This window comes from Arachis duranensis, chromosome 5, assembly GCF_000817695.3.
Source record: "Arachis duranensis cultivar V14167 chromosome 5, aradu.V14167.gnm2.J7QH, whole genome shotgun sequence".
NCBI classification, from domain to species: Eukaryota; Viridiplantae; Streptophyta; class Magnoliopsida; order Fabales; family Fabaceae; genus Arachis; species Arachis duranensis.
Window position 1 is genome coordinate 84,975,880 of NC_029776.3, and position 10,128 is coordinate 84,986,007.

The following is a 10,128-nucleotide window of genomic DNA, read 5'->3' on the forward strand; positions in this document are numbered from 1 at the left end:
AACACACAAAACCAGTAAGATTTTGAGCCTATTTGATTGGTTGTATTTTATCAACCAAAATTTTGTTTAGTGTGTATTTTTCTCTCTAAAATTGTGATCTTTGTCTTGCTTAATTCTATATTTCCATTATTTGATGTATGCTGCACTTACATGATTGAGGCCTTTGTTTCACTGAGCTTACATACCCATATGGCCTTACCTTTCATTATCCCTTGCAAACCAATGTTGAGCCTATTATACCCCTTTATTTTTTACTTTAGCACATCATTAACTCTAAGCGGAAAACAATAATATCCTTAATTTGAATCCTTGGTTAGCTTAGACTAGTGAGAGTGCTCATGAATTAAGTGTGGGGAAGTGAATTTGGAAACATTTGGTTTGAGAATTGAGTATGTTAGAATTTTCTGAAAATGTAAAAGAAATGTTTAGGACATGATTCATGCATCCAATAATTTAATCATATGCATTGAAAAAAAAAAGAAGAGAAAAAGAACAAATAAGAAAAATGGGACAAAATGCCCCAAAGTAAGTAGTAAAGGCAATGCATATGTACTGTACTTGAAATTAGAATGCATGAATATGTGAAAAACACGGTTAATGGATGGTTAGATGTTGTATTATGATTACATGGATTGTTTAAGTTAGGTGGGAAAGTTTCAGTTAATTAAGGATTCAGATTTTAGTCCACCTGGCCAAATATAATCCTACCTTGACCCTAACCCCATTACAACCCTTAAAAGACCTCTTGATATGTGCATTTATGCATTAAATTTTTGTTGATTGGTAGAAGAAAAACAAGCCTTAGAAAGCAAGGTTAGAAGAGAATTGAGAAAATCAAATCTTAAACACTTGAGTGATTAAAGTGTATACACTACCAGTGAGGGTTCGATGCTCGATTCCTTGTTCCCGGCTTTCATGAGCTATTTTCTCCTTGCAAGTCTATTTGTACTTCATTTTTATGATTTGAATTAGTGAAATCCAGTTCATGTATGTTCTTAAAAGAATTTTTTACTCTTAACCAAGTAGGTAGAAGTATTTTTCATTTAGTTGCATTCATAGGTTGCATCTCATACATTCTATCATTCCTCTTCATCTTTATAGCTCCTCTTGAGCTTAGCATGAGGACATGCTATTGTTTAAGTGTGTGGATGTTGATAAACCACTATTTTATGGTTTATCTTGTGCTCAATTGAATGGTTTTTATCAACTCTTTACCCACTTATTCATACTATTTACATGGTTTTACATTTGCCTTCCTAATTATGTGCTTTGATTGAAAACATGCTTCTTTGGCCTTAAGTTCCCTATGTTTAATCCTCTCTTATTACCATTAGATGCCTTGATATGTGTTTTAAGTGATTTCAGAGATTACAAGGCAGGAATAACTCAGAGGATGGAAAGGAAGCATGCAAAAGTGGAAGAAATACAAGAAGTTGGAGAAACTGCTAAACTGTCCAGCCTGACCTCTTCGCACTCAAATGGCTATAACTTTAGCTACAGAGATCCAAATGACGCGATTCCACTTGCGTTGGAAAGATAACGTCCGGGGTTTCGATTTGATATATAATTTGCCATAGTGGCCATACATATAGGCAACGCGAACGTGTCATCCATGCGGACGTGTCGCATCTGCGAAAATCAGCGTGGCAGATCTCGTGAACAGCGAGTTCTGGGCTATTCCCGGCCCAGTTTCAAGCCCAGAAAATACAGATTAAAGGCTGCAAAGTGGGGGAATGAAAGGAGGATTTTTCAGATGCATTCATAATTCTCTTTTTATTATTTTAGATGTAGTTTTCAGAGAGAGAGGTTCTCTCCTCTCTTTTCTTAGGATTTAGGATTTCTCTTAGCTTTCAAGAGTGACTCTCGATCCAGGTTCAATGTTCTTTGTATTTATTTATTTTCAATGTTCCATGTTTGGATTGATTTTCTTAATTAATGTTATTTGAGGTATTTCAGTTTATGATTGTTTTATTTATGAATGCTTTTTAATTTAATCCAGATTTGTTTCCCCTTTTGGCTTGGGTCAAGTAATTGGTAACGCTTGAGCTGTCAAATAAATAGTGATTGAAATGGGCAGATTCTGATTGCACTAGGATTGCTCTAAAACTAGTCTCTCCATAAGAGTTGACTAGGACTTGAGAATCAAGCTAATCAGTCCACTTAACTTTCCTTTGTTTAGTAAAGGTTAACAAAGTGGGATTAAAAATCCAATTCTCATCATAATTGATAAGGATAGGACTTCAAGTTCTTCATACCTGGCCAAGAGATTTTATTATTGTTAATTTATTTTACTTGTCCAACTAACCTTTTACCTTAATCCAAAACCCCAAAACATACATATCTATAACCAATAATAAGAACATACCTCCCTGCAATTTCTTGAGAAGACGACCCGAGGTTTAAATACTCGGTTATCAATTTTAAAGGGGTTTTATTACTTGTGACAACCAAAACGTTTGCACGAAGGAATTTCTGTTGGTTTAGAATCTATATCTACAACGCGACTATTTTTATAAATTCTTTACTAGCAAAAATCTCAACGTCACTGCACTCCTTCAAATCCCTAAGGAGAGCATTAGGTTAAGAGGAGAGAGGATTAAGCAATGTAGTTGCTTAGTTTGTCTATCAATTCCCATACTTATATTTTACAAAACTTATTATACAAATCTCTGTTCTCATTTGCTATTTTAAAAAACATCATATTATTTGATGGAAAATTTCCAATAACATTTATTGTTTCATCTAATAAAAAGAATTTCAAAAATTTTAATTGAAATACTCTCAATTTTTTATTTATTAGATATTATTGAATTTTATTGTATTTTTTATTTTAAATAAAAAAATTTAATTTTATAATTTAAAAATTTAGAAATAAAAAAATCAAGTGAATGTAATATTATTCAATGAATAAAAATTAAAAAATATTTTAAAAAAAATTAAAATATTAAAAACCTAATTTTTTTATTTTTAAATTTTAAATTATAAAATTAAATTTTTGTATTTAAAGTAAAAAAAATAAAATTAAATCATATCTAATAAATAAAAAATTTGTAAATCTATTATTTTTTATTTTCAAATTTTTAACGAAAAATACTAATGAGAAAACCTCTCATCCAAGTAATTAGATCTGAAATTGTTTGAAATATTTTTGTTACCGGTGGAATAATTAAGAAATTAAGAACCGTCTTATACCCCCATTGGTTTCGAATAGAGAACATGTGATGCATGCACATGCCCAAAATTCATTCGACCTCCAAAAAGGGTTCCCTATATATATAGAGCTCGATCTGTATTGTGAATCTAAATTAAATATGTAAATAACTAAAAGTAGTAATGTGATGATTTCATTGGAAATGAGTGAGAACTCGCGAGAAAACATGATGAATATAGGGTGTTATTGGTTTGGTTTGCTTTGGTTTTGAACCCAAAATCAACCAAATTGATATGATCAGTTTCTTTTCATAAACAATAGACGGATTTGTTGTCTTTACACCAACCAAATCGAATCAAATTAAATCAACAGCGATTTGATTCGGTTAGATTTTTCAATTTTTAAATTATGATTAAACAAATCATTAACTACAGTAAAATAAAATTCAAAATAGTTAATAAATTAAAATAAGAGTATATCACATTTAAATTCAATATAATTTTAACTCATATCAATAACTAAGTATAAAATAAACATACATAAACATAAAACAAACACATTTAAAAATAAACTGATATCCGTTGACAAATGCACTACAGACTTAACATTTTTGCATCCAACTTCAAGTGTGGATTACTATTAGAAAACTAGTTATTACAGACCGATATTTTTAACGGATTTTATCCCACAAAAATACAAACAAAATTTTAGAGGAATTTTTTGTCGAAAAACAAAAAAATGAATTAGCATAAATTACAAACGGAAAAGAGAATCTGTCGATAATTCTGTCAAAAAAATTAATTTTTTTCGTGAAAAATAGTTACAGATAGAAAATACGTTTGTAATTAAATGGACAAAATATTGCGTTTTATTAAATTATTACAGACAAAAAATCCGTCTGTAATTTAAATTTTTTTGTCGGAAATATTGAGTTAACCCTAACTCAGATCCTACCCTTTCAATCCATTCACACTCCACATAAGTGAAGAGCTTCTTTCTTTTTCTGTCCACGCTCTCTCCATCATAGGAGCTTCTTTCACTACCGCTACTCTTCCCATCACTCCGTCCATGATCTCATCACTGACCTCCGCAACGGCCATTCACTGATTATTCTTAACCACCGGTTCAGATATGATTTTGCATGGCTTTCAATTTTTTAATTCTTCTCATTTGAAATTATAGTTCTTCATGTATGGTTTCAGGAATAGAAACCATTACACACTAAGCAAACCAACAAACCCTAGCAATAACATTATCAATCTTACTCTCACAACCATTTGCAATCATCTATTCAGTTTAGTTGAGGTGAAGTTCATTCCTTTTTCTCTTTTTCTTATTCCTTCTATTTTCGCTTTCTCCTAGTTTTGGCTACCCCAATTTGTTATTCCCTTTTTTATTTTTATTTCGTTCTTTATTTGTTTTTCCCACTTCTCACTCTCTTCAATTCTTTAGGCAATTTTCCTTTTAATTCCTTATTTCTCTGCATTTTTCTTTAATTAATTTGGGATCAAAGCGTTGGTTCTTTTAAAAGTAATTTCTCTGTTTTTAACATAAATATTTATTTTTTTTGCTTCAAAGGATTTTATTTCGCTGATGATCTTACTTCATTGGTACTTCTACAGTAAAAAATGAAAGATAAAATGATGAAGCTGAGTATATTATAGATAGACCCTTCTTGATTGTAGTCCTAATAAACTAAGTGTGTGTTTGGATTACAATTTACAAACAGGAGTTTGAATAAAATTAATTTTATAAACTTGATTTTGATAAAAAGTAAGTTTGTGTTAAGTGATTTATGTTTGACAATCTTTATATTAAAATAGAGTATAGTAAAATAAATGTTGTTTGGATTACACTACTCAAAATCACTTTTAGATACAAAATTACTAAAATAGACATCAACTTAAATAATTTTTGTATATTATCTTATCATTTTAATTTAGATATTTGAATAGATTTTATTAATTAATTCTATAATAAAATTAATATTTATACACTAAAATAAAAATAATATATAAAAATTAGCAAAATATACTTTTGATTAAAACTAACAAAATATAAATTTTAGAGAGTATTAAGAATAATAAAAAAATTAAATATTTACCTTGATAGTATTTGAAATAAATCAAAAAAAATTTATGATATTTTTTTATATAGTATATTTTTAGTATTCTTAGTACTCTTTTTTAGTATGTTATAATCTTTTATTATTATTATTTACAATTAAAAAATAGTAAATAATAGAAAAAGATAGTTTATACAAACAAACATAATATAAATAATATAATAGTATGCATAAAGGATAAAGTTGGTAAAAGATAAATTAAAATTGAGTATTGATAGCTAAAAGTCCATTAATGAAACACAGAAGCTTAAAATTGTTACTTTCTAAAAAATGTGGTTTTGAATGCAAAATTACTTCTATATTCATGAATAAAAAATTTACCAAACTAAAAATTGAAGCTTTTAAGATGTTTAAACATATTTCTTTTCTTTGAACGCATTTACCAAACACACGGTAAGAAGTTTGATTAGATTATCATTATTATAATTAAATAATAATAATTACAAAAATAAATAATAGAAGCTAGAGATATGTCCACGCTAGAGACAAGTCCCTAAATAGGACTAAATCTCTATTTTGGTCCCTGAAATTCACGCAATTACTCATTTTGGTCCTTAAAATTCAAAATTACCTATGTTGGTCCTCCAGATTCAAGTCCGAGCACCAATATGGTCCCTCAATTCTTTTCGTACTGAGATTGCACCCTTCCTGCCACGTTGAATGATGAGTAAACGACATCGTTTACCTTTGGCGTCCAAACAAGTTAGAAACAAAGAATAGTAGAGGTAAAGAAGAAAACGAATACTTTATTTTGGGTCTCCATCATTTCTTCTCTCTTTATATACAAAACGACGACATTTCTGACTTGTTTGGGTGCCAAGGATAAATGACGTCGTCGTTTATCCATCATCCAACGTGGCACGAAGAGTGTCATCTGAGTACTCTGTTTGCCTAGTCATTACCGGAAAGAATCGAGGGATCACATTGGTGCCTAAACTTGATTTTGAAGGATCAGTATATGTAATTTTAAATTTCAAAGACCAAAATAGATAGTCGCATGAATCTCAGAGACCAAAATGGATATTTAGTCCCCAAATAGTGATAATAATAGTAGCCCTGACATTGGAAGTAAAATATAGTGAAATACAAGTGAGAGGGTGTTGAGCAGTGAAAAATGGCGGCAAATAATGAACGAGGATATAGGTAGGTAGTTAGCTAGAGTTTGATTAGATTATCTCTCTCTATCTCTTCTCTTTGATTTTTTTTGTTCACTATAATTGTTAGTAGTTATAGCCATACTCTATTTGATTAGAGACCCACATATAGTGGTAGTTATACATTTAAATTGATTTGTGTACATGTATTATTCATCTAGGCTTCTATTTTTATTATCTTGAGATCGCTGATTTTTTCTTAGTTTTTGTTTCTTGTCATTAGTTATTTAATGTTAAATATTGACTTTTTTTTCAACTTTTTACTTGCAGAATAATAAAAACGTCAATCAGTTATTGTTAAAAGAATGGATTCACAACTTCAATTTTTGTCAAACTAAATAAAGCTATGATTTTTTTGGAAAAACTTAGAAAATTGTAATAATATTGAGATAGGATTTATTTATTTATTTTTTTCTGAAATAAATGGTTTTTAGATTTAGATTGAAAATGGTTTAAAAGGGTAAAAGTAAGAGGAGATGAATATTTATAAGTTTTGCTAGTTGGTGAAACAAGACCTACAGTTCAAGATCCTTTTCTCATTAAGGTCCGCTACAGTCATTAATTGAAGCTTTAAAAAAAGAAAATAAACAAAAACAACCTTGCTGTCCCCAAAACACACACACAGACATCATGACTCATGAATATTATTGATCAATTTACTGAAATTATTGTTTTGACAGGAATGAGCTTCAGGTAAGTTTGGAAAAATTGCTAAGAGAAAGTTAGAGCGTATTACTTAATAAACAGATTCATAATCTTAATGAAGAGCTTTTTCAGCGTGTTACTCAACAAATAGATCAGCGTATTAGTAAGTTGTTAGATACACGCTTGACTCCTTTGAAAAAAACTCAAAAGAAGTTAGAAAAGTTGGAACGAGCAATTAGAAAGGCCAAAAAAGAAAAGCTGAAACAGAAGAGATGGAATGAGACTTACGTTAGCTATTATGAGAAGGTTAGAGCGTCAAGTAGTTCTAGTGCAGTTCCACTATCACCGCCACTGCCGCCACCCTCAATCTCTTCGAATGAGGACTATGATGATGATGAGGATGAAGATGACACTAAAGACTATAGCTGATAGTTTTAGTATGGTTGAACAATATACTGGGAATTATAGTTGATGATCAATACATACACTTTGTTTATGTTTTGAATTATATTGACTTGCTTGTTCATAATACTTTTCTTTTAGTTTGATAATATGATGAATTTGTTTATTTTTTGAAATATTATAAATATTCGAATACAAATTAGATAAAAATTTGTATTGAATTTATATTTATTTTGTATGAAAATAAGTTTATTTTATAATTGGAAAAATCTAAAAAAATTCTATTTTACCTTATTGACGGATTAACAGACGGATTTTCTGTCTATATTCAAAATGTGAGATTATTTTCCAAGGTTCAAATTATAGACGGAAAATCTATTGCCAATTATCGACAGAAAATTCGTCGAAAAATCTGTCTATAATTACAAACAGAAAATCTGTCAGAAAATCCGTCTGTAATTCCCGACGAAAAATTCATCTGTAATTACTGACGGAAAATCCGTCATAAAGTTCGACGTTTAAGGAAAATGGATGGAGAATTTACTGAGGGAAAATTCGTCGGTAACTGGTAAAAATCCGTCGGTAATTTTCCGACGGAAAAAAATCCGTCGGTAAATAATTTCCGACGAGGCTTTTACAGAGGGACAAAATCCATTGGTAATTTCGTCGGTAATCAAAAATTTGTCTGTAATAAAGACTAAATCTTTCTGTAAATCCGTCTGTATTAATTCATTTTCTAGTTGTGAGTTCATTGCTTGTTGGTTGCATACATATAAGCAAATGAACATACATTAAATTATTATATAAAAAATTTTTCATCAAACAACAAGAATTACAATAAATATGTTCTCAAACAATAACAATAAATTATAGTAACAATAGCAACAAATTTAAATTAGGAACAACAGTAATAAATTAGCAACGAATCAACGACAACAGCAACAATAAATTCGCAACAAATCAGCAACAGCAACAACAAATTACCAACAAATCAGCAACAATAGCAATAACAATAAATTAGCAGCAAATCATTAACAAATTTAAAATTAGAAATTAGGAACAACAACAATAAATTAGTAGCAAACCAACAACAATAACCACAACAACAAATTAGGGCCAGCAACAACAACAAACACTACCACAAAAACGGAAGATAGTAACGGATAATTAATAGATGTTTTGACAACAGTCGCTATTTGTTGGTTTTCCAACGGTTTTAGTGGTGAACACTGGAAGAGCAGTTATTTTTTCGGTGATGCTTCAATCTCCTTTTCTCTTGATCTCATTTTTCTGGCATTATCGCTAGCAAGAGTCGCAGCCCAATGTCTCTCCTCCTCCCTCGAGTTCTCTTGCCACAACATCTTGCCACCATCAAATTTGACCTTTGATGCCACCAACCCCATCAGACGCACCCTTTTTCCCTCTTTTATCTCTTTGAATAAACCTCCCAAACCTTGCTAGCCTAAATCTTCTTCCCAGAGGTACCATCGGCGCTATTTCTACTTGTTCAGATGAAGACGACGACATTGGGCTCTTTGTCTCATCTTGTCTACCAGATTTGCTCGCCATCTTCTCCTACTGCTGCGTGGTTCATCAAATCTGCTATAGCTATATAGATTCCTGATGAAGATATTGGACTTTATGAGGTTAGTTTATGGTATCTCCTTTATTGGATTTTCTCAAGTGAGGGATCGACAACGGACTTACTTGGGCCTCTGAAACCTTCCGCATTCTTCAAGTTGCCAAGAAAATCGACGACATAGTATGGCTTCGGCACCTCGAGTAGGATCCTTTTGCTCCTCCGTACTCTTCTCCTCCTTGGCCTCAACCTTGGTACCCAGGTACACAAACATGATAAATTTTTATTCTTCTTTCATTTGGGGTGTGCTAATATGTGCTTAATTTGATTTGGAATTCAGCTTTATGAATTGGGTATTGTTTGAAATTACTTGAAATGTTAGGGGGTAAGCTGCAACTTAGTTAACTCTACTGTTAGCTATTTTCAATTGGATTCCTTAATTATTATGGTTATTATTATCAAAAGGTCTAATTTAACTTGAATTAGTTCTTGAGCTTGAGCTGCACTGATGAGCGGATAATTTGTACGCTTTTTGGCATTGTTTTTAGTATGTTTTTAGTATGTTCTAGTTAGTTTTTAGTATATTTTTATTAGTTTTTAGTTAAAATTCACTTTTCTGGACTTTACTAGTTTTTATTAGTTTTTAGTATGTTCTAAACGCCGGAACTGGCACAAGAATGGGAGTTAAACGCCCAAACTGGCACAAAAGCTGGCGTTTAACTCCAAGAGAAGTCTCTACACGAAAATGCTTCAATGCTCAGCCCAAGCACACACCAAGTGGGCCCGGAAGTGGATTTTTATGTCATTTACTCATCTCTGTAAACCCTAGGCTACTAATTCTCTATAAGTAGGACCTTTTACTATTGTATTGTAATCTTGGTAGCTATCTTTGTTCTTATGCTATCTTAGATCATTGGGAGGCTAGCCTCACGGCCATGCCTAGACCTTGTTCTTATGTATTTTCAACGGTGGAGTTTCTACACACCATAGATTAAGGTGTGGAGCTCTGCTGTACCTCGAGTATTAATGCAATTACTATTGTTCTTCTATTCAATTCGGCTTATTCTTGTTC